Genomic DNA, 22,644 nt, shown 5'->3' with positions numbered 1-22,644 from the left:
GAAAAAAACTTATGATTTTTTAAATCATTTTTACTTGTGACCTTCTATTAAGCAGCTAATTTTGTTCATGTGCTATTTACTAGTATGCACTAGGGCCTAGATTAGTTAATACATAAACTTTTCTTTTTATAAGCACATTAAAAAGTTGGAACAATTATTAAGAATTTTACCACATAATTCATTGACATTTAAGAAGTCTTACTGTCTTTGCCTATCAGGAAGAGATATTCTGTTATTTACTTTTAGGTTAAAGATTTTTCAATGAAGTTGGAAATGAAGAGGAAATACATAGAAATGATCTACATTTTAAAAAAACCTACCAAAGGATAGTAAATATTTTCTATAAAATGGTCTCACAATTGCATGTGAATGTATCTCTTTTCCCCTCTGAGACTGAAGTCCTGTCCCTTAGATGCTGACTTAGGAAACTTTGATATATTATTATTAGAGCAGGGCCAAGAAAACTTCAATAATTCTAGTACCAGTAATGAATGGGCTAGAGTTAGTGTGGACAGAAAGCATAAGCAGAAAGAAGGCTGTGCCTACCTGGGAACTGTGAAAAATGCTCTTCTGTGTTCTTCAGTTTTATCTCCCAATAACAGAAATATTTTGAGAAGAGCAATTGAAAGTAATTTCCAAAAGATCATCTCAGGAATACCATGCAGTAACTATACAGAATTGGAGAACTCAAAAAAAGTAAGACAGGAAGAAAAGTAGGGAGAGAAGAATAAAGGAGAATAAACCACAAACTAAACTAAATAATGAACTCTAAATAATGAATAATAGAACTAAATAATGTTCTCTGAGATCTCCAGAAGGTTCCTTTGCTATTTCTTCAAAGCATTTAAACTTCTAAACATGAAGGCAGATGTAGCACAATACACAGTCTATAAATTGCAAATTATAATAAATTTTCTTACGCAACTAAAAGAATTTTAGTTTAAATTTGGGACACATCTTTCTTGTCTCTAATTTTTTTTATTGCTTTTACTTTTTGTCAGGGAACTGAAACTTTTTTTAAGGGAGATGTGTGGGATTTTTTTTTTAAGATTATATTTATTTATTTGACAGAGGGAGAGCACAAGTAGTCAGAGTGGCAGGCAGAGGGGGAGGGAGACGCAGACTCCCTGTTGAGTGGAGAGACTGATGTGAGGCCCAATATGGTCCTGAGATCAGGACCAGAGTCAAGGCAGGTGCTTAGCTGACTGAGCCACCCAGGTGCCCCCTTTCCTATGTTAATAACTTATTGTAAATTTTTTTAAAGGTTTTATTTATTTATTTATTTATTTATTTATTTATTTATTTATTTATTATTATTATTTTACTTATGATAGTCACACAGAGAGAGAGAGAGAGAGGCAGAGACACAGGCAGAGGGAGAAGCAGGCTCCATGCAGGGAGCCCAATGTGGGACTCGATCCTGGGTCTCCAGGATCACACCCCGGGCCGAAGGCAGGCACTAAACCACTGAACCACCCAGGGATCCCCTATAAATTTTTTTTATGAATGTTGAAACAACATGAAAGCTGAAAATTTATTTCGCTATGTAGGTATGTTCACAACAATGAACAGGTAAAAGAAGACTTGGAGTCAAGTTGATGTAGGGTTTCCTTGTATTATTTGTTTGACTTGGGCTAGTTTCTTAACCTCTATTTTCTTATCTGTGAAGTAGGGAAACATCACCTACTTTGCAGGGCTGCTGTGAGGAGTGAATGAAATGAAATGATATCCAGGGACACTGATAATGGTACATAATACTTCTGGGCAGCATTTCATTTGCTATCACTGTGTAATGTAGTTCTGAATTTTAATAAATTGCCTTTACCTGTAATTTGCTATATTGTTTCTATGGCAACCCATCACTTCGGTTACTAAAGTCTGAATGCACTCAGGAACTTCATAAGGATGTCATACGGTGCCTGGAATCTTTTTTCAGGAGATCTCATGGCATAACAAATATGAGATCTCCATTTCTCAGAGTCAGTGTGTTGTTATCCACAGAGAAACGTGTTCTGTCCTTGTCTAGAGCTGGGAAAGCCGCTGTCACTCTCTCTCCTGTTGACACGGTAGAGAAAAGGGATGAGAGTGCACCCCATCATTCCCCCCCACCCCCCCGGAGCAAGATAAGAACTTGGCCTCTTTAAGATCTCCAGATTCGGTTTATAAATACCTTAATTCACATAATTGGAAGATAAATGTTCCTCAATGAAACTGGAGGATAAATGTTCCTCAATGAAAAACTGTTCAATATTGGATTTAGTGATTCTTCCAAATTAATCCTGATATCACTGATTAAAATGAACAACTCAAAACTTACTAAAAAATATATATATATTTAGTATATAAATGTACATATATACACACTTCCCTCATTCCTGAACTACAAATAACCTAACTAGTCTAAGATAAACTTAACTCTTCAGTTATGGCCTACATTGGATTAAAAGAAAGTGAAGGAAAATGATTAGCAGGGGTTACCAGGAGTGTGAACTCTTTTTTTTTTTATATGAGAAAATAAATACTCTCACCTGATTGATGAGAGATGATGCTAACTCAGTTTCACTGATGTGTTGTGAGTAGTGTGAAAGTCAATAAAAGGAAAGCTTGTTTAAAGTGGAGTTGGGAAGCCAGCAGAGGAGCTCTCCCGTCTGCCACTCCCCATTGATGGTAAATCCAACAGGAGGAGAGGTACCCCCAAGTCACTACTCCTTCATTTATTGAAAAACATACGTGTTTGTATTTTATTGTCAAATTTTCATTCCAGTATAGTTAACATGCGGCATTATATGAGTTTCAGATGTACAATATAGGGATTCAACAAGGTCAGTACCACCTGAGCTGCTACTTTAGGAGCCCGGGGGAGGAAGGCAAGTTCTCTCCCCCAGCAACAGCCCAGCCAATGAGAGGCACTCATAACTCAGCCAAGGAGAAACCGCTGTACTTCAAATTCCAGGGGAATCCAATGGACTTTTTTGTTTTTGGTAGCCCTCCCAGCTTCCTTTTTCGCTCTATAAAGGTGTGTTCATCGCCTTTGCTCAGCTCTGCTGTAGTTTGCTCCATTGTTCCCAGGTAAGCCCCATTTTTGCTGGTAAGACAACTGATGGTTTTATTTTTAAGGTTCATAGAAGTTTGACATCTTTTGCCATTTTGTGAGATCAGGACCTTCTAAAGGTGTGTCTTTTGTTCATTTCTTTTCATAAAACGTTTTACCATGAAAGAGCCATGTTTCTTAAAAATTCTACTGAGGAAAAAAAAAACAAAAACCCTGTTCTTTGCCCTTTATGTGGAATATGGCCAGCTAGGGTAACACTTGGATGCAACAAAGGCACTTGACATTCGGCTAATGAAAAGCAGAACCTCTGTTCAAGTGAGTAAAGTGGAGTCTGGGTAGAAGGTAATCACATCTCCTTGAAAGATCAAACTAATGTTTATGATAATAGCTCTCTTCTGTCCCACTTCACTGATGGTTGCTATCCAATTATTGTACTAACTAGAAAAATGAATAGGAATATTTATTATGCAAATTGTCCTTTGTTATCCTTGTGCAATAATATAATTTTAATATTTAATAGATTTTTATTTCCTCTTTTTAAAAGAATTTTAATTCCAGTATAGTTAACATACAGTGTTAGGAGTTTCAGGTATACATTAGAGTGATTCAACAATTCTATACCCAGTGCTCGTAAGTATGCCTTTTTTTTTTTTTTTAAGATTTGACCTATTCATGAGAGCTACCGAGAGAGAGGCAGAGACACAAGCAGAGGGAGAAGCAGGCTCCCTGCAGGGAGCCCGATGTGAGACTTGATCCCCAGACCCGAGATCCTACCCTGAACTGAAGGCAGATGCCCAACCACTGAGCCACCCGGGGTCCCAAGTGTACTCCTCTTAATCTGCTTCACCTATTTCATCCATCCCCTCACTGTTCTCTCCTCTAGTAATCCTTTTTCTCAATAGTTAAGAGTCTGTCTTTCTGGTTTCCCTCTTCATTTTTTCCTGTTTGTTTCTTAAATTCCACAGATAAGTGAAATCATATGGCATTTGCCTTATTTTATCCTTTTCAAGTATATTTCCAGTTGAATATTTACGCATGAAGCACTTAGGGTCCAAAGTTTGGTTTGGGTTTTACTTTTCAGTCTTAGAAAAAATTATCCCTAGTAGTTGAGGTGATGGGACATTAAAATGAAAAGTAAAATAATGTAAATCAAGAACTCTCACAGTGCTAGGAGGGACTCAGACCATGTGAAGAAGCCATATGTAGGGGTCCTAATCATCAATCTCAGCTGAATTCCCAGCAATCAATGGTGTTTACTGTTCACTCTGTAGGGTTTCAGGTGATTGGAGTCCCTGTCAACATGACTGTATGGGCCCCAGCTGAGCCTTTCCCAAAATTTCTGACTGCCAAAATCATGAGCAAAATAAAATGATTGTATCAAGCCAGTGGGTTTGGAGGTATAAAAATAAGCAGAACAAAATTTTGTACCTGGAAGTGGGATGTTGCTTCACAAAACCTGAAACAGCGGAATTTTTAAACCAGGGCATGTTCAGAAGCATGGTGGATTTTGAGGAAACTGTCAGGGTTTGAAGGAGAGTGAGAAAAATGCAATTAGAAACAGGAGGGAAGGGCACCTTGCTACATAGCGGTGACAGTCTGGCAATGCTGCTGCAGACAGTAATGTGGGAAGTCGGAGATCTACCTCACGAATTCAGTGATCTAGCTGAAGATCACGCTTAGGAGTGGAACCAAGCCTGAAGAGCCCCATTCACACCTGGCCCTGACTCAGGTGATGATATCCAGACTTCGAACCTGAGCCTGATGCTTTAATTGGATGAGACTTCCGGGGATCGTGGGAGAGTATAAACATATTTGATTGCAGTGGGAATGTAAAAATGTGTGGCCGGAGGCTGGACTAAGGTAGTTTTAACACATGGCCGGGACTTCTTTGCCCTTCTTTCTGCTGAGAGGTATGGGTCTGTGTCTCTTCCCCTTGAATCTGATGAAGCTTGGGATTCCTTCTCCAATTCCTCCAAGCCAAATAAGACCAGTTAAGGGCCTTGATGTGCAAATGATTTATAGATCAGTTGCAAAGGATTCAAGGAAGGGCATCATGAATCCAACGGCACTTCTCAGTAGATTTGGAAGTACCAAGTACAGAAAGGAGGAGACTTTGCATGATTCAGTCATAAATCCTTCATACAATGAGGTAGAGAATAAAGAAAATAGCTTAATTAATAACCAAATGTGGTCAAACTTGACCTCATCATTTCTGGTATAAAGTATGTGGGGTAACACGGACACATGGATGCTTTTGCACTCATTGCTTCAGGAAATCCAGCCTATCCTCCTCTTGCCTGACTTGAACTACCCCCAACTGCCAAGAAGGGTGAAGTCTCACTTCTAGTGTCGAGGTAGAAATCGAGACCCTGTAGTCTACTGGAGATCTAACATTTTGGTGGTGCCATTTGGTGTCCTTTCTTAGTCAAGTGTTCATCAGGATTCTTCTACTCCTATAGTCGCTTCCTACAATACGATCCAAATATATAGCTTTTGAGTCTTTATGCGGTGCTCAGCCATTTCTCCCCAAAGCACTGCTAGGGTCTGAATGAATGCAGCCCCTACTCTTAGGCTGTGGCATTAAGCCTAGGGACCAGCTCAGGCTTTTCCCTCATGGCAAGTTCCTTTTGGGGTATTTGTATTCCTCTTGGCCTTCAGACCTAGTTCAGGTCAATCCTACCTATCCTAAATTGAAATCTCATAAAAGTTTGAGTACTCGTCCATTTCTCATGAAGAAAATTGGTCTTCCCTATCCCAAGGAATTTGAAAAAAGGAGAAACCATGTTTTTATAACTGAGAGGTCACTCAAGTGAACTTCTGAAAGACAAAGATAATCCCAAGGTGACTTTGATTTTGTCTATATACAGAAATAGTGAACAGTTTGCCCTACTAATAAATAAGTATAATTTAAAAAATAGGTTATGCCTCACCAGGCATCCTATTCTAGTTTGTGATCTTGGGGGTATGATCCTAATGTTCATGGTAAGGGGAAACGTAATGGACAGCAGCTCTGACAGGACATCCCAGTATGTTAGTCTACTTTGAAACTAAAATGTGCTTTCCTGTCAGATCACAGCTTAGAAATGTTGTTTTGGCAAAGAAACACTATTTCTAAAGTAAGAAATTTGAAGAACTCTAATTCTTTATTTTTAAAATTGTTCTAGTAAGCTTTTTCTTTTTTAAAAGAGTTTTTCTTTTTAAAATTTTAATTCCAGTATAGCTAACATACAGTGTTATATTGGTTTCAAAAGTCCAATGTAGTGATTCAACAATTCTGTGCATGACTCAGGGCTCGTTATAAGTGTACCCTTAATCCGCTTCATTTATTTCACCCATCCCCCCACCCACCTTCCCTCTGGTAACCATCAGTTTGTTCTTTATAGTTAAGTCTATTTCTTGGGTAGTCTGGTTTTGTTTTCTTTTTCTTAAATTCCACATGTGATGGAAATCATAAAGCAAAAATAATGTTATTGCTCCAAACACTGGTTTTCTAGGAGACAGCTGATATGTCAAGGTGCAGAGAACCTTGGAGGAAGGGAGTGGTTGAGGCAGGGAATGTCTGGGGGCGAGAAGGCTGCGAGGAAGGTGGTTAGTTGGTCTTAGCACCGTGGGGTTGGGAGCAGAGGGAGTCTGAATTTGTCTTTCTCCGACTTTACTTAGCAATATATTTTTTATGCTCATGATGTTGCAAATGGCAGCATCTCATCTTTTTTATGGCTGAGTAATATTCCATTTTGTGGGGTTTTGTGTGTGTGTGTGTGTGTGTGTGTGTGTGTACCACTTTATCCATTCATTACAATTGGGCTGCTTCCATAATGTGGCGATTGGAAATGATCCTGCAGTAAACTTAGGGGAGCATATGTCTTTCCAAGCTAATGTTTTCATATTCTTTGGATAAATACCCAGCAGTGGAATTACTGGATCATATGGTAGTTCTATTTTTAAGTTTTTGTCGAACCTCCGTACTGTCTTCCTCAGTGACTGCAGCCGTTTGCATTCCCATGAGCAGTGCATGAGCATTCCTCTCTCTCCACATCCTGCCCAAGAAACTTGTTTCTTGTGTTTTTGATTTTAGCCATTCTGACAGGCGTGAAGTGATACCTTATTGTGGTTTTGATTTGCATTTTTACTGATGATTAGCAATGTTCAGCGTCCTTTCATGTGTCTGTTGGCCATCTGTAGGTCTTCTTTGGCAAAAAGTCTGTTCCTATCTTCTGCCCAATTTTTAATTGGATTATTTGTTTTGAGGTGTGTGAGTTCTTTATATATTTTGGTGACTAGCCCATCATTAGATATGTCATCTGCAAATATCTTCTTCCATTCAGTAGGAATGAAAGGTTGCTTTTTAGTTTTGTTACTGTCCCCTTTGCTATGTAGAAGCATTTTATTTTGGTATAGTCCTAACAGTTTATTTGTGCTTTTATTTCCCTTATGAGACCTATCTAGGAAAATGTTGCTATGGCCAATGTCAAAGAAATTAGTGTTTGTGCTGTCTTCTAGGATTTTTACAGTTTCGGATTTCATATTTAAGTCCTTAATCCATTTTATTTTTGTGTATGGTGTAAGAAAGTGATTCAGTTTCTTTTTTTTTCTTTTTTTTGTTTTTTTGTTTTTTTGTTTTTTTGTTTTTTTGTTTTTTTGTTTTTTTGTTTTTTTGTTTTTTTGTTTTTTTGTTTTTTTGTTTTTTTGTTTTTTTGTTTTTTTTTTTTTTTGCATATGGCTGACCAGTCTTCCCAAGCTATTTGTTGAAGAGATTATCTTTTCTCATTGCATATTCTTGCCTCCTTTGTCGAAGATTTGACTATATGATCATGGGTTTATTTCTGGGTGCTCTATTCTGTTTCATTGATCTATGATTTATTTTCATGCTAGTCTCACACTGTTTTGATGCTACAACTTTGTAGTATATCTTGAAATTTGGGATTGTGAAACCTCCATCTTTGTTCTTTTTCAAGATTGCTTTGGGTATTAGGGGTCTTTTGTGTTACATACAAATTTTAGAATTGTTTGTTCCAGTTCTGTAAAAACTACTGTTGGTAGTTTTATAGGTATTTCATTAAATCTGCAATTGTTTAGGGTAGTAAAGACATTTTAACAATCTGTTGTTCCAATCCATGAGTATGAAATATCTTTCTGTTGGTTTTTACTGTCCTCAAGGTCTTTCCTCAGTATTTTATAGTTTTCAAAGTACAGGTCTTACACCTGTTTGGCTAAGCTTATTCCTAGGCATTTTATTATTGTTGGTGCAATTGTAAATGGGATTGTTTTCTTAATTTCTTTTAACTTCATTATTTGTGTATAAAAATACAATGAATTTTTGTATATTGATTTTGTAACCTGTGACCTTACTGAATTCATTAATCAGTTCTAAAGTTTTACTTCTTCCTTATCATTTTGGATGCCTTTTCTTTGTCTGATTTCTGGACTTCTAGTACTCTGTTGAATAAAAATGCTTGGTGGACACCCTTGTCTTGTTCCTGATCTTAGGGGAAAAGCTCTGTTTTTCAGCATTGAGTATGATGTTAGCTGTGGGTTTTTCAGTTATGGCCTTTATTATGTTGAGGTATGCTCCTTCCAAACCTACTTCTTTGAAGGTTTTTACATAAACGGGTGTTATATGTATCACATGCTTTTTCTGCATCTATTGAAATGATGGTTTTCATATGGTTTTTATCTTTTCTTGATGTGATGTGTGTATCCTATTGACTGATCTGCAAATAATGAACTACGCTGTATCCCAGGAACAAATCCTCTTTGGTCATGGTGAATGATTTTTTTAAATGTATTGTTGGATTTGGTTTGCTAATGTTTTGTTGAGGATTTTGCATCTATGTTCCTCAGAAAGACTAGCTGGTAGTTCTCTTTGTAGTATCTTTATCTGGCTTTGTATCAGGGTAAATCTGGTCTCATAGAATGAATTTGGAAGCTTTCTTTCCTCTTCTGTTTTTTGGAATAGTTTGAGAAGATTAAGTATTGCCTCTTCTTTAGCTGTTTGGTAGAATTCACCCATGAAGACATCTGGTCTAGGACCTTTGTTTATTAGGAGTTTTTTGATTACTGATTTGATTTCATTGCTGGTAATCAGTCTATTCAGATTTTCTATTTCTTCCTCATTCAGCTTTAGAGGTTATAGGTTTCTAGGAATTTATCCATGTCTTCTGGGTTGTCCAATTTGTATATATTTTTTCATAACATTTTCTTATAATCCTTTGTGTTTCTATGGTATTGGTTATTTCTCTTCTGATTATGTTTAAGCCCTCTGTCTTTCTCTCCCTCCCTCCCTCCCTCTCTTTGGGTGAGTCTGGGTAAAGGTTTATCCATTTTGTTGATCTTTTCAAAGAACCAGTTCCTGGTGTCACTGATCTGTTCTATTTTTTTAGTTTATATTTTGTTTATTTCTTATGTAATCTTATTTCCTTCTGGTTTTGGGCTTTGTTTTTCTTTTTCTAGCTTTATTTGTTTATTTGAGGTAGAGAGAGAGAGGCAGAGACAGAAGTAGAGGGAGACTGATAGACTTCCAGGGTTCCCCTAATGTATAATTGTCCTTTTTCTTTCCCTCTTGCAACCTTTGAGATTCCTTATCGCTTTTTTTTTTTTTTTTTTTTTTTTTGCCTTTAATTATGTGTCCTGGTGTGGACCTCCTTGGGTTGATTTTGTTGAGGCTTCTCTGTGCCTCTTGGATCTGGATTTCTGCTTCCTTCCCCAGATTTGGGAAGTTTTCACCTATTTCCTCAAATTTTCTGCCCCCTTTTCTCTCTCCTCTTTCTGGGATCCATATAATGTGAATCTTATTATGCTTGATGGTGTCACTGAGGTTCCCTAGTCTATTTTCATTTTGTATTTTTTTTCTCTTTCTCTTCTGTTCAGTCAGATTGCTTTCCATTACTCTGTCCTCCAGGTCACTGATCCATTTCTCTGTTTTCTCTAGTCTACTATTTATTCTATCTGGTGTATTTTTAATTTTGGCTATTGTTTCTTCATCTGATTGATTCTTTGTTTTCTGTCTGAGTTGAGGGTCTCATTGAGGTCCTCCACTCTTAAGTCCACTGAGTATTTTTGTGACCCTTATTTTAAATTCTTTATCAGACATATAGACTAACTATCTCCTTACATTTAGCTCTCTGGTTGTGATTTTGTCCTGCTGTTTTGTTTGGACAGATTCTACTCCTCATTTTATGTAACTCTGTGTCTCTTTCTAGGTATTAGAAAGTCAGCTATGTTTCATGCTCTTGAAAGCCATGGGCTTTTGAAGAAGAGGTTCTGTAGTCCCTTGCAGTGTGATGTTCCCTGTTCACCAGAACCTGGTGCTTCAGGGTTGTCTCCTATGTGTGTTGCATACACTCTTCTATTGTAGCTGAGCTGCATTTACCTTTATGTGACTTGTCTGCAGTGTCTCTTTGTTGTGAGCAGCATTTAGTACCTGTGTGGTTAATAGGCCATTCTGGGATCACCTTGTGCCTGAGTTGAGTCAGACCAGCTGTTTGCCAGAGCTAAGGTGGCACCCAACTTCAGTGTGCTTTCCTTGTGTTGTCCTCTGAGCAGTTTTTATTGGTGGGTAGGGCTGCAGTCAGATCAGATGTCTGCCCCCAGCACCTTACTGGGGTTCCAGTCAGTCTGGTGCATGTGGTTATCTTTCCCTCTTCCTGGGTTAGGAGTCACTTCGGAGTTGTACTGGTCCCTGTTAGGACTGTGCCAGGCTTGTGGCACTGCCTTAGGTATTCTCCGGCCAAGGGTATGTTGGAAAGCACAGGTGCATGGGGGAATGTGTGGGCGTGCGTGTGGTGGCAGCAGTGTCCTCACTGGTCCACTTCGGAGTGCACCGGCAGCTGCCTGGGAGAATTTCTGCTGAGGCTGATAGGGATGGAGGGGGCAGGTCTACAGAAGCCCACAGGGAGCACGCACACCGTATCAAGCTAGGTGGAAAGTGTTCAGGTTGCACTGGTTCCTGTAGGTGTCTGCGTATTTAGGTAGGGAGTGGAGGAAGGAAATGGCACCTGCCAGCTCTTTCACTCTCGAAGTCTCTCAAGGATTCCTGCCTACAGGGTCTGAGAGTAGCAAATACATGTCCACCCCCTATATCCCAGGCATTTTTTAAAAAAGTGCTGCTTCTAGGGGCACCTGGCTCTGGCTCAGGGATTTTTCAAATCCCATGTTGGGTGTAAACATTACTTAAAAATTTAAAAAAAAACTGCTACTATGTTGTCTCAGTGGGGCTGTTATTTGTGCTATCTCTTTAAGGGTGGGGACTCTGTGTTTTGTGGCCCTCCAGCTCTCCTAGAGCCAAGCTGCCGATTTTAAAGTTCCAGATGTTAAGCCCCATGTTTATTAGGACTTCCAAAGTTAGTCCCCTTTGGTTTTCAAAGCCAAATATTATGGGTATCTGTATTCCAGGAGCCTGGTGTGCAAGGTTCTGTTTCTCTCCCCTCCCTGTGCCTGTGGCATCCTTCTCTCCCATGGACAGTCCTGTGGGTCTTTTAGCTCCTGACTGCATTTCCACCCTCCCTACGCTCTGGGGAGCGGGGGCGGGGGGGGCTTTTCTCTGTATGTAGCTATGGAGAGTCTATTCTTACAATCTTTGGGTTGTTTTCTGGGTGTTTACACTGATGTGGATATTATCTAGTAATATCCGTGGAACAAGGCGAGCTTAGGGTCCTCCCCATACTTTTCCCCAGAATCAAGTAAGCTTTTCTTAATGAAAAACTTATTATATTTAAATTAACCAAACCCAATATTAAATGTCACCTTTTCATTCCTTACAAATATAGAAGCATTTATAAATTAGATACCTACGCTTCCTCTTGTTTTGGAAGTCTTCATTTTAAGAAAGATAGCCCTTAGTTTTAACTGTTGCTTGAACAGAATTTTTTAGTGTTGAATGAGATTTTTTTTTTTGTTTGTTATATTTTGCTGATTGCATGTATTCCAGATCTTTTTACGTAGAATATTGTTAGCACGAGAGAGACTGATTTGTACTCAAGGACATGACCCTAAGCTCGCCATTGGGTAGAAGAGGCCACCTGTGAAATGATAAACAACATTTTTCTTATCCAGGCAACTGGATGTGGGGCTGCTTCCAAAAATGTTTCTACAGCAGAAGTGTCATCAACACAGATTTTCAAATTCGGTATCATGTGTCCTATTATCTGCTTCATTGCATTTGTAAATTGCTTGTGTTAAAAAGCCATAAGCACAATTTGGCAGGCCTGTTTCCCACATATTAAAACAGTTAAAATGTACCTTTAAGGGATACAAAATAATGATTTGAAAGCCAACATTCCCAACTAGCAAGTGTTTAGGGAATGCCTTAGCTGCCCCAAACAGATTTGCAGTTAATTTTTAAGTGTCAGTGCAAGCAGTTGGTCTAATCACATTTTCTCCTTGACAGAGGGCTTTTTAATGGCTGCAACTTCTGACTCAACCCTAGAGCACAACAGGAACATGCTTTGCAAATGTTGAAAATGCGAGATAATACTAGATAATAATGCTTGCTCCTGGTACTTCAGTAATCTACATTTCCTTGATAGGAGCGAAAGGATAATTTGCCCAAAGTTTTTTTTTTTTTTACCCATCTCTTACCAGTCTTTGCTTATCTGCTATGAATGACCCAAATAGGAGTGTTTTACAAATAACTTTTCTTTCTCTTACACACACACACACACACACACACACACACACACACACACATGAATATACCAGCTTTGCTTAAAGTGGTCTTTTAAAGTTATTTCCAAAACAGAAAATTAAGGGGAATAGATAATTGATCTAGATTTGTGTCGATGTCATTTAGTTTTATTCACCAATGCAACCTAGACACTTTAATTCTAGAGGCTATGCTCTTAACCACCATACTACACTGACTCTATTTAATGAAGAAGATAAGGATTCTTTAAGTAATAAAGGTTACTAAAGGAGGGTGCAGACCAGAACCCCATGATATTCTCCTAAAGCTTTTCTTTCTTTCTCTCTCTCTCTCTCTCTCTCTCTCTCTCTCTCCTCTTCCCCTCCTAATTTCACTTACACAGAGTTGGGCTTAAAACAGCAAGCGCCAGAGAAGTCAGTGGAAATTGGGTATTCTTTTGCAACCAAAAACCATGAATAATCTAATAGCTTCAGTCTTAACCCTGTGAGACTGAGTATGTGTTCACTGCAGTGTCATTGTTTACATTCAGTGGTTGTTTGCAAAAGTAACCTCTAAGTACCCACTAAAGACAGGAACACATTTTTATGCCAACAGATACCTATTAATATAGGCTTGTTTTTTTTCCCCCCTTCAGTTAGTGCTTTTCCTATAGAGTAAATAAAATGTCAGACAGTATCTCATTCTTTGGGATTTTTTTTTGGCCAGGAAGACTTCAAATGATTTGATGGATCTTTTAAAAGAGATGTACTTATTAGTAAATATCCATTAATATTGCATGTAGCATTTTTAGATGTAATAAATTACGTCAGTTTTCCAGAATGATGAGAGCTCTTCATATAAAGTAAGAGGATGTTGCCAATTATGGAACTACAATTAAGCAAGGAAACACCAAGATGAGTAACACCGAATATGTGGTGACCTTGAGTTTTTCTAGGAAAATTTGAAGAGGAAGAGAACAGAGCCTCTGCTGTGGATTGTATGCTGGCACCGACAACCGTGTTATGCTAAAACCATCTCTCTGTAGTTCGTTATAGAGAATAAGAATCTGTCTCTCTGCATCTGGAACCATGAGTCAGCCTATGTATGCACCACACTGCTTTCCTTTTCCTTCCCAGAACCCATCATGCCCCACCCGTCACGAGACCTTTGTCCATGTGTCCATTTGATGGAAGCCTCATTGTCTTGTCCCTCCATTCATTTTTTTTTTTTTTCCTTTGGTCTCAGCTCCTGCATTACTTCTTCACAGACCTCCTCCCTGGCCTCTCTCATTTGGTCATTGACGTCTGTGAATCCCTCTCTGTACCATTTTTACCCTTTTTGCAATGCTTATCAGAACTGAAATTTCATGTTTGTTTGTGCAATTTATTCATCAAGATATCCCCCCCCCCCCATAGACTCTAGGCTCTGGAAGAACAAGGGCCCTTATCTACCTGGGGTCTAGCATAGTGCTGACACATAGTAGACATTCAAAAATATTTATAGAATGAATGAAGAAAAGAATGAATAAATTTCTGTCCTCATTTCCAACTACTTCTTTACCTTAAAAAATCCATTTTCCAATATGAATAAAAACCTTAAACAGGTTATGAATAGTGATAGACCAACGTTGTCTAGAATAACTAGAAAAAGTAAAGGAAGCAGCACAGAGTCAGTCTTGCTCATAAAGAAAACAACAAAGATGTGAAAAGGTTATTTTCTTGGATATTTGGTGGTTTTTCCATTTTCTTTCAATTCTTTGTCTATTTTTTTGACAAATCTTTCTTAAAAGTATGCATTTTTCCTCTTTTACTTCCTACCCCCACTCCTCCCATTTCAGACTCTGAAATTCAGATGGTATGTCTTTCTGCTCTTTTGCTGCCCTGTGTGGCAGTAAATTCTGACAAGAGGATCTGAAATCTTATGCCTCTGGTTATTCTGTTTACTTTTTTGTTTTTAATGAAATCTTAAATGTCTTGTTGAAGAGACATTTGGATAGGTTGGTCACTTGTTAAGAATACAGGCTGGGTATTTTTCTTTCTCTCTTCTGGGTTCCTTCTCTACTTGCTCTTCACTCTGCTCTGTCCCCTAAGAAACTAGCCTATAACCTTATAGGGATTACATCAACAGGCTCTTGCAGTATGGCTTGGCCAGTGGGAGGTATCAATGATAGATGGGAAGGTGGGAGAGTGAGTTTGCAAAATGTATTCTTCTGGCTCTCTTGCTGGTGAGTCCCCTCAGGTTAGCTATACCACTCTCTCTAAGGCTTCAAGTCTTATCAGTTAGCTTTTTCCATTTGGCTTCTCTTTCTGGATTTGGATAAACTCTTGCCCCTTTGCCACTTTAGTCATGGAGGTGAAAACAGCTCCCAATTGTTGCTAGCCTCTGGGTTCTGCATCAGCTCTGGTTTACCATAACCCTACCTATACTTTTATAAATATTTCCTGAACTCCCTACAGTTTTTGTGTGCGTATAACATGTGTTTCCTGCTAGAATCTTGCTGTATTCTAAAAATAAATAAATAACAACCCGACCTTGAAAGGTATTACTTCCTAAGTAGTACTTTAAATGGATCTTCTGTGGGGTATTCCACTATTCCATAAGGCTGGCTGATTCAGAGTTGGGTTATCCATTGCTGGCAAATTTGTCACATAAGCATTAGTAGGAGCCAAGCCAACCTTTGTGAATAAAACTCCATGTTATCAAAATTCCCACCTAACCTTCATCCCTGTGGTCATGATTACTTTTTCACAAAATCATTTGAGTGCCTTAACATTGAATCATCGAGAGATACCTCTGCAAAAGGGTCTTTACTAAGTAACCATATGAAACATCAATATCTTCATAGTCCAGGTCCATTTGGAGTTCAGTCTTTCTAATTGTTTCTCAAACTTCCTTGCCACTGATTGTCTGATGTTTTTCTTTTTTTGTTTTTATTTTCAAGTTCATGATAACATGGCCAAATTGTTGGCTTCTGTTTATGAATAAATGATTCAGGTCATCTCTTCTTCCAGTCAAAGTAGATAATCAGGAATATTTCCCCTGACCAGTGCCAACAGATTCTGTTTAGCCATCTATAAATCTAGTTTAATCTTTTTCTTTCCCAGTCAACTATCCTAAGGCCCCTTTCGTGAGCCATAGGTACATGTTAAGACAGCACCTCAGGAATCAACACACTATTATTGTAAGCCATCTTTTTATGTAACTTTCTTGTACCTTCATGACCTTTTCAAGCACTGTATGAATAGATCACTTCTACTCAATAATGGAGTGCTGCTGGGCTTGATGAATCTGATAACATTTAGTTTATGATGGGCTTCTTATATCCTTGAGTAATCATTCAGGGTCCGGGAGCAACTTCTCAAAAGAATAATTATTTGCTTGAAACCACATGAGTTTTCTCCAAAACCCTAGGGACCACCAGCTGTGATTCTCTAAAAAGGATTTTCCATAGATCCTATACAGCATCCTGTTCTGAAAGATACTTTTTGCAGCATTGAGGACATTATGCCATAATAGACCTACTGGTAGACCTACAGATCTATCTAATACAGTAGTCTGGATTACCTTGAAAAGCATTCTATTTCTCTGAGCTCAAAACTGGCAGGCAATTCGAGTTGTGCCTCATTCTTAACAGAGAATGCAAGTTGCAGCAACTTGTCTTTCACTTTGGAGGAGATCTCTCTACTGGATTCCTCAGGTCTGTATTAGAAGACTCTTGCATTTTCCTGAGATTTATTTCCCATCCATTAGCATACATAAGTCTTTCGGAGGCATCAAGATTACATGCTTTCCGATATTCTCCAGATTTTATCTTCAGGATGCCATCAATATAAGGAATTTGTGTGGTCTCCTGTGGAGTAAGGATATTGTCAAAACCCTGCAGACTAAATGGTGGCAAAGAGCTAGGAAGTCATATGACCTTGAAGGAAGCTGGTGGGGATGCAGTACTATCTCTGTCAGATGAAAGCAGATTCCCTTGGTGTTTTCTGCTTATTGGGAAAGGGGGAAAATTTTTGTCAGATCAACTGCTGTATCCAAGGTGGTAGAGGCCACTTTTATTTGTTCTGGTAGAGAAACTACAACTTGAAGAGCAGATAAAATTAAGGTCATGACTTGGTTAAGCTAAAAGATAATTCATTATCATTCTTCAGAAGCCATCGTGTCTTTGCACTGGGCAATTAGTATAAAATATAGTTTCCTTAGGGAGAATGTATTAGTTGTGAAATATTATGCTAAATATGAATGTGTTCATCTCTATATCCTCAGACTCTTTATGTGTCTACCACAAGTAAGGCCCAATGAATGAATGACTAAATGGATAGAGTGATGATAATTGACAATTGGTTAGGCTCTAGGGAATATCTAAATCAAGTTGAGGACTCTGTGTATTAAATCTTAGAGTGAAGAAACAGAAATTACTAAAATCCTAGCAATTATAGCTGTGAGTTAAAGAGAATAACAAATAGAAAAGAGGATTTAATTATTAATATTTAGATTAGAGAAGAGAAAGATGATTTAACTGAATCCTTCAAGTGTATAAAATATTTTTAAAAGCTGTATATAGTAATTAGTTCTTTATTGCTACACAGCAAATTACTCCAAAAATTGACAACATAAGGCAACAAATGTTTTTTGTTTCACAGTTTCTGTGGTTAAGAGTTGGGAACAGCTCAGCCAGGTGGCTCTGGGTCTGAGTTCATGACTTCATGAGGTTGCAGTCAAGATTTAAGCCAAAGCCATGGTCAGCTGAAGGCTTGACTGGAGGAGCCACCTTCAAGATAGGCTCACTTACACGAACGTTGGCAAGAAGCTTCAGTTCTCACCAACTGCTGACAGTTATGTGGGGTTTTCTATAGGACTTTGAGTATCTCCAGCCCTAGAGCAAGTGATCGAAAGGAGGGCAAAGAAGAAGCTATAATGCCCTTTATGACCTACTTTTGGAAGTCACCCAAATGTAATTTGCCACATTCTATTCCTTAGAAGCAAGTCATTAAGTCTAGTCCATACTGAAGGGATGGGGAATTATGTACCACCTCTAGAAGGTGCATATAATTTATTAACATATTTGAAAGTCACCATGGATGGTAATTAGCTGAATAAAAGTAAATGGCATTAAATTATAAGGAAGAACTCCATAATAGCATATCCACTGCCTCTGTCCCTGTCCCATATATATATATATATATATATATATATATATATATATATATATGATTTTCTTGAGATTTTTAAGAGTGTGAGTGAACATATAAATCAGTGGATCTCAATTGAAGCATTACCACTGCCTAAGGAGTCTTTCAAAAAAAAAAAATTTGAGTTGACATTTTGGTTGTCCTAGTGTTTTAGGGGGAGTACTACTGGCATTTAGTGGATGGGAGCCAGGAAAGATAGATGTTTGCAATATCTGGGACAGTTCTGTACAACTAAGACTTGTCTCACTTCCTGACTGACTTTTCCATGTCCCACTCCTGTAGATGACAACTCAGTTTTAATTATTTGAATCTAGAAAGTCTGTTTTAAAATGACCGATGTTATTTTTGCATGGTTTCAATGAATAACAAGGAAATTTGAAGAGTGTACTTTTTTGTTAGTATTCACTAAAATTTGTTTACTTAAAATCATATCCTTGACAACACACTTGTACTATTTTTCCTATATAATACACTTATATCTTCTTGCAGTTATAGCTGTTACGTTCATGGATTCTTTCTATAGGTGCATACACCTGACTTAATTTATGGTCTTTCTGGTTTAGTCACTTGTATTTGCATATTGATATGCATTTAATTATAAACCATTTAATTATAAACTATTTCTCTTATTTATATTACATGAGGACATGTTGATATTTTAAAAGAAATTATGTACATGGGTAAGTTATGTTGTCTGTATTCAAGATTATAAAAGGAGTATGGCAAAATATTTATTATAAAATGAATGTAGGGCAGCCCCGGTGGCCCAGCAGTTTCACACCGCCTTCAGCCCAGGGTGTGATCCTGGAGACCAGGATCAAGTCCCACGTCTGGTTCCCAGCATGGAGCCTACTTCTCCTTCTGCCTGTGTCTCTGCCTCTCTCTCTCTGTGTCTCTCATGAATAAATAAATAAAATCTTAAAAAAAATTATGTATTAGGTATGATGAGGTTAGAGAAGGACTGACCCACAGATCTGAAGTTATGCCCCCAGAGTGGGAGAGGTAGAGGGAGAGAGAGGAATCTTGAACAGGCTCCCTGCCAAGACAGATCCTGATGTGGAGCTCAATCTCATGACCCCAAGATCATGAGCTGAACTGAAATAGAGTTGGACATAACTGAATGAGCCATCCAGGTGCCCCCAACAAATCTATGAGGTTATGGCACTACTAATCACCTTATATGACAAGTGTTAGACATTTGTGGGGAAATATTCTAGAGCAGATCTATCCAGGAGGAACGAAATGTGAGTCACATGTCATGTCAAATTTTCCAGTAGCCATAGTTAAGATAATAAAGAGACAAGTAAAATTAATTTTAATAACATATTTTATTTAACTATAGCTATATCAAGTATGATCAATATAAAAATTATTGAAATTTTTACATCTTTTTTTTTTCCCTGCATACTGTCTTTAAAATCTGATGTATATTTTGCACTTATAACCTGTCTCAGTTCAGGTAAGCCACATTAAAGTGCTTGGTGGACACAAATGGCTAATGGCCACCATAATGGACAGTACATTCCTGGAAGTGCCATGAAAAGAGAAATTCTGAGAAAAGGAGTAAAACGTGATTAGTCCCTTGATTTATTAACAGATAAAATGCTGTTGCTGCACATCTCCCTCCTCCTCTTTTTTTTTTTTTTTTTCTTTCCTGTCACATTCCTCCAGTGGAGGTGTGGCAAGATAGGGACTTGATGGAGAAGGTAAAGGAAAGGAGATACCCTTGACTGAGGTGGTTTGGTTGAACTGGCCCTCGCAGCTATCGGCTCCAAGATCTGGTGTTCTCGCTCAAGCACAGGTGGTCTGCAACACAACTGCCAGAGTCTGCTGAGAGGTGTAGCAGCCACTTTGTAATCACAGCCACCTGCCACAATTCAAAACTACAGAACCAAGGAAGAGCATTCTTCCCTTGACAATTAAATCTGACTCTTTCTCCTTTGTCCCCAGGCACCAGATCCCTTCCAACCAGATACTTGCCCTCTCCTGCCAAGTACAAAATTTTTTGTTTCAAATGACAAAGGCATCAAAATTACCTGTGTCCTCTCCTTTTCCTATCATATGTGTCCAACATACTGCTGATCCTCAGGTAGCTAATATCCATGTTGTTTCCCACTGTTAACAAGCTCATTCCTCATGTACCCTCTAGCAGGCAGCATTACAGCTTTTTAGCCCAGTGGTTAAAGCTTGAGCTTTACACACAGCAACATGCCAAAGTTCAAGCCCTGTTTATGCCACTGAAGAACTGTGATTTTGAGAAGTGACTAAAACTCTGAGGGGCACTTAGATGGCTCAGCAGGTTAAGCATCTGATTTTTTTTTTTTTAAGATTTTATTTGAGAGAGAGTGCGTGGAAAAGAAAGCATGAACGGGGGTGGGGAGGAGAGGGAGAAGCAGGCTCCCCTGGGATCATGACCTGAACAGAAGGCAGACACTTAACCAACTGAGCCAACCAGGTGCCCCAGCATCTGACTTTTGATTTTTGGTTCAAGTCACATGTAACCAAGCCTCAGTCCTAGGATTGTCTCTCTCCCTTTCCCTCTGTCCCTCCCCCCATCTCTTGACTGGAGCTCAGGCTGTTTTTTTGTTTTGTTTTGTTTTTGTTTTTGTTTTTTTTAATCTATAAAATTTGGGTGAAAATAATATCTACCTCATAGGATGATTGTGAGACTCCAATGAGACAATGGATGTAATACATCTAGCAAAGAACTTGACACATTGGGAGTAATTAACACACTGAAGCTGAAATCTAGAATTTCTGAAATCTAGAATTTCTACCCTGCTCTTAGCTACCTGGTCCAAGTCCTAGTCATTTTTCAGTCTTTGTCAGGTCTCACCTTTTCTCTATGGCTTCTGTAAATTTTAAAGATTTTTTTTTTTTTTAATTGAGAGCGACCGAGCGAGCAAGGGGAGGAGTAGAGGGAAGGAGAACCTCAAGCAGACTCCCCATTGAGCATGGACCCTGACTCAAGCCTCAATCTCAGCACCCTGAGATCACGACCTGAGCTGAAATCCAGAGTTGGTGGCTTAGCCAACTGAGCCAGCCAGGCGCCTGCTTCTACAAATTTTGTTGTCTCCTTTTCACATAGTTGAGAAGTCTACCAGTATACTGGTATTGACTTCTAGTACAGGACACATAGTGGCTGTTTAGTAGATTCTTTGGTTAATTGATTGATGAAAAAGGGAGAGAAAACTACAGCAAATTCTGCTAATGTCCCGATCCATGTCCCCTCAGTCCTGAGTTTGCTTACAGTTACGGCAGACTGTTCCACTGTGCCCACCAGCAAGCATGTTCTGTGTGATTCCCTCAGAAGGTCCCCAGCAGGACGGGGTCATCCCTGCCCCCAACAGGATCTCATTTGTTAATATGTCTTTTGTTGGCCTTGCTTCCTTCCCTGTTTCACTCCCACTTAAGCTTCCTAGAATTGTCTCCTAAAGTAACCTACCCATAGCAAAGTCCTCGTCTCAGGGTTTGGTGTCGGGCAAACCTAAATAAGATGGGATCTAACATTACCAAGTCCATATTGCATGCTAAGCACCATGTTAGGCATTCTACTTTATTACCTTCTTTCATATTCTCAACATTCATGTGGGGTTTGGTGGTATCATACCCATTTTGTAGTAACAAATTAGAAAGCCAGGGCACCTCGGTGTCTCAGTGATTGTCTGCCTTTGGCTCAGGTCATGATACCGGGGTCCTGGGATCGAGTCTTGCATCAGGCTCCCCAAAGTGACCCTGCTTCTCCCTCTGCCTGTGTCTCTGCCTCTCTCTCTGAATAAATAAAAAATTTAAAAAAATAGCCCAAACTGAAACAATTAAATAACGTACTCAGGATCATAAATATATTAAGTAGCCAACCTAGCAATCTAAATGCTTCCTCAGGTGCCATTTCCAAATTAATATTTGTATGGAAAGGGAATAAACTATTTCAGGGTAAAGTTAAAAGAACACTATTTCAGAAAATAGGTGAAATTGGACCTTTTAGTTTTAGCAAAAATGTGACTAGAAAAAGATATAAATATAAAAGCAGAATATAATAAAATGGTATCCAGAGACATTGTCCACTGACTGCTTAGCTGACATTTAAATGCTTTCTTTATAGTCTACTTTCTTTATTCTGGGAAATAAAGACAAGAAGATAAGGCAGCAGAGGACTGCCTGAATGAGTCAGATTTTATAAGACTGTATTAGAAGATGAAACCTATTTGGCCTCTATGACATTGAAGAAAGAATGAGACAAAGGAGACTTTTCTGGGCACTTAGATACTAAAAGGAAAGGCTTGGATGGATGAGAAAAATTATTGAGAAAAATTTCTCTTCCATATTAAAATTCTTATTCAGAATTGATTTTTTTTTATCTTCCCGAGTCACACAGGCCATGTACATAAGGGTGATTGAATTATTACACGAACTGTCAAATCCAATAAATGTGGGTAAGGAGATAGCTGGGAAAATGTTAAAGGAAGCAAAGGACAAAGAGCTATGTTTTCCATATGCAGAGACAGCGTTATTAGATGACCAATGCATTTTCTAGATTTTTTTAGGAGCTATACTAATCAAACTGAAAAAAATAGAAACATTCAGTTAGAATTAGAGGGTGGTATTTAGCTAATGCATGTTCTTTTCTGTCATTCTGTATTTTACCTGTCAAATTTATGATTCTTGGAAAATAAAGGTGATGAGTTTGTACCAGATAGAGCCCAGCATCTTCCAAGAAAACAGAATCAAGTCTTCAGTTTTTGCAGTTTGAGAACACTTGATACTTATACTAAGCTTTGAGG

General features: G+C 38.5%; 1 protein-coding gene across 7 annotated transcripts in view; it reads left to right on the top strand.

Annotated features, from left to right (window-relative positions):
• Positions 1-22,644, top strand: part of SLC44A5 (solute carrier family 44 member 5) — a 344,022-nt gene that overhangs the window by 244,259 nt on the left and 77,119 nt on the right. The window lies entirely within an intron of this gene.

The sequence above is a fragment of the Canis aureus genome, chromosome 8, assembly GCF_053574225.1.
Source record: "Canis aureus isolate CA01 chromosome 8, VMU_Caureus_v.1.0, whole genome shotgun sequence".
Classification (NCBI taxonomy): domain Eukaryota; kingdom Metazoa; phylum Chordata; class Mammalia; order Carnivora; family Canidae; genus Canis; species Canis aureus.
Note: the sequence above shows the minus strand (reverse complement) of the source record. Positions and strands in the feature narration are given on the sequence as shown.